Source organism: Marmota monax, unplaced genomic scaffold (assembly GCF_021218885.2).
Source record: "Marmota monax isolate L192 unplaced genomic scaffold, Marmota_monax_Labrador192_F-V1.1 WCK01_AAM20220418_F8-fsc00048, whole genome shotgun sequence".
NCBI classification, from domain to species: Eukaryota; Metazoa; Chordata; class Mammalia; order Rodentia; family Sciuridae; genus Marmota; species Marmota monax.
Genome location: NW_026694895.1, coordinates 13,110,001 through 13,112,741, shown reverse-complemented (window position 1 = coordinate 13,112,741; position 2,741 = coordinate 13,110,001). Strand labels below are relative to the sequence as shown.

Sequence of the window (2,741 nt, the reverse complement as noted above, 5' to 3'; positions counted from 1 at the left end):
CAATTAGAATACTTAAAAGTTCATTTGTCACTGCTTTAATCTTCATGTATTTTTTACTCATCATTTTCTTTGACTAAAATTATTAGAATCCTTGTCATATTCTTCTCAAGGCCAAATGGGAACAGTGTTGTTCATCTTCTATTTTCAATATTTTGGAGCATTTTAACATGTCATACTAGATTATCGGTGGTAGGTGACTGTTTTAGCTTGTGGCATATTCGGCATCTTATCATCTCAATGTCATTTCTCTAATTCCATATTTCATATACAAATGAAGACTGAGGGATTTATTTCTGTTACTTAATAGCATTTGTTTAATTCGGAGATTAATATATCATCTTCAACCCTGAAACAGAGGCCCTCTGCAACATCAGACCCAAAAAATTGGACACGGCCTACTAGCCCAAAAATAACATGCTGCCAATTATCTCCATGTTTATTTAAATATTTTGCTCTAAAGGAAGCAATCATTCCTTTATACTTCTTTAAATTTAGTATTGACATTTTTATTTTGGGAAAGGAGGTCTTTTTTTTTTAACATGGATACAGGAAAAGAAAACTCTTCAATAAAAATATTGTCTAAAAAGTTTGTTTTGTCTGCATGATTTACTAAATATGTACAATTTCAATTCACAGCGAAGGTAACAAAGATTTAAACAGCCAACATCACAAATGTCTCAAGTTCTAAAAAAAAAAAAAATTCACTGTGCACAGTTTAACAATTTAATTGAATAAAAACCAAAGCTAAGCCTTCAGTCTGAATCTTTCTTTATGATGGGCACAAGCCACATATTTTCTTCATCTTTGTTACACGATGCATATTTCAGTGACTAAAAGCCCCTTCCCATTTTAGTATATTAGGTTATGTCAGTACATACTTAAGAGAGGCATAAATTACCTCTTGGTTTAATATGATTTGTGATGTGTTCACATATATGTCGGAATATTTATTAATGTATAAAATGATCAGATGAGTCACCTGTGATTTTTTTAAATGTCTTCAATGTAGGAATGTTTTGTTGCATGTATAATTTTAAAAAAATTTATAGGTGTATATTTAAGCAATAATAATTTAACTAGTATCCCCTCGACATAGGTGTCTTGAAACAACTATTCTGCTTTTGAAATATAGAGATTTCACATCCCTATCCAATTCAGATTTCCAAAGTTTGCTATTACATGAAGCTGAATGTTGTGGTCATTCAAATACAATGCAAGTGAGTAAACTAATTAATCATTAGAAACAAATGTCATTGAATACAGAATAGTTGAGTTACAGTTAAGGAGGGAGCCATAATTTTAGCTACCCTATAAAATCTATAATAAGGTTGTTTTCACATATACTTTTCCTGTGTAAATTCTTTGGTGTTTTTTCCCCCTCTTTTTTAAAAACATGTTTTAGTGCTGTGATTGATGAACATGCAATATAAGATTCGAATAATTGCATCAAGCATGTTTATTTGAATAACTGCCCCATTGCACAAGCAAATAAATCTTCCGAGTGTGTTTGTTTGAATGTTTTTACATGTATATGGGAGCATATACTCAAATAAATGCAGCTGTGTTTATTACAATGTGTGGGGCTTCAGATATACACACACTTGTTTGTGTGCATATCCAGGGCCCACAGCCTCTGAATGGCCTCACACATCTTAGAGCAATAGTGTGGTTAACAATTTTTCAGTTCAAATACACATAAACTTATGACTGGGCAATCTCCTTGAATTTGTGACTAAGATTTGATGTTATTAAGGCTTACGTCCTCAGAAAGATTTTCTAAATGACCGTTTTTTGAGTTATCTGTGAGAAGTATCTAATAAAATTTATTTGTATTTATTCAAATATAGTCCCTTATTTCCTCCTTCCTGCAAGCCCTCCACTCTACTTCCAGTCCAATTAATGCTAAAGAAGATGCATGTTTTGTTTAGTTCTTTCTGAGTAATTCTGATACGCATTTCTCTTGCCAGTTATTTCAGGCCTAAGCCTACAGTGTCATGTGAAAAAAAGAGAAAAGACTACACAGGTCTGCCAGAATACAAAGGCTCCTGAGAAAATGGGCAGGGATGTTCAGCTGTTCCAACATTTCATCACCCTCCCCACTCCTTCTTCCAGGGAAAAAAAAAGGGTGGGACTTAAGAGCTAAGAGTGTGAGAAGAGGAACTATTTGATAAGGGAGAAGAGAATACATCTGATGTTACTAAAATGTATGTCTCTTGATTTTGGAGGGGGATTTCTTGTTTATGACCTTGGAAAGGAATCTTAGGATAAGACAAAAGTTTTTCTTCTTCCCTAGAGTTGGAAGATTATGTAGCTTTTATGTGCAATACTATTAGTGGATAAATAGCATTTTAAAAAAAATCCTCAGATATGGGACATTGTAGTGATTGTCACAAATTTACAAGTGTTATCCTGATATTTTCAGACTCAGGTATTCTGAGCCTGCCTGTGAAATGATATTAGGGAAAAAATGACAGAGAAGCGGGAAAGAGGAGGGGGAAGGCAGGGTCTGCCCACCCCCTCGCCCCTCGTGCACACTTTCTTCTTTTCAAGGAGAAAGAGTAGGTTGCACATTCATTGTTTGTTGGTCCTATCTCTTGTGGGTTGGGACATGGATATGCCCCATGGGCAGCAGAGACCTACATTGCTTTAAAGGAGGCCACAGGGATTTATCCTACCCAGACAAAATTTAATGGCTTGATATTTTCAGGTTGAATTAATAAAGTTATCGCCTACAGCCTTTA

The 2,741-nt window shown here is 34.4% G+C and overlaps 1 protein-coding gene across 2 annotated transcripts in view; it reads right to left on the bottom strand.

Moving 5' to 3' along the window:
* Nucleotides 1-410: 410 nt before the first annotated feature.
* The window catches only part of Zeb2 (zinc finger E-box binding homeobox 2), a 131,353-nt gene continuing 129,022 nt past the window's right edge, over nt 411-2,741 (bottom strand). For both annotated transcript variants that reach the window (XM_046426855.2, XM_046426856.2), the window contains exon 10: nt 411-2,741. This exon is cut by the window's right edge and continues 3,221 nt beyond it. The gene's annotated coding sequence lies outside the window, so the exon portion shown is untranslated.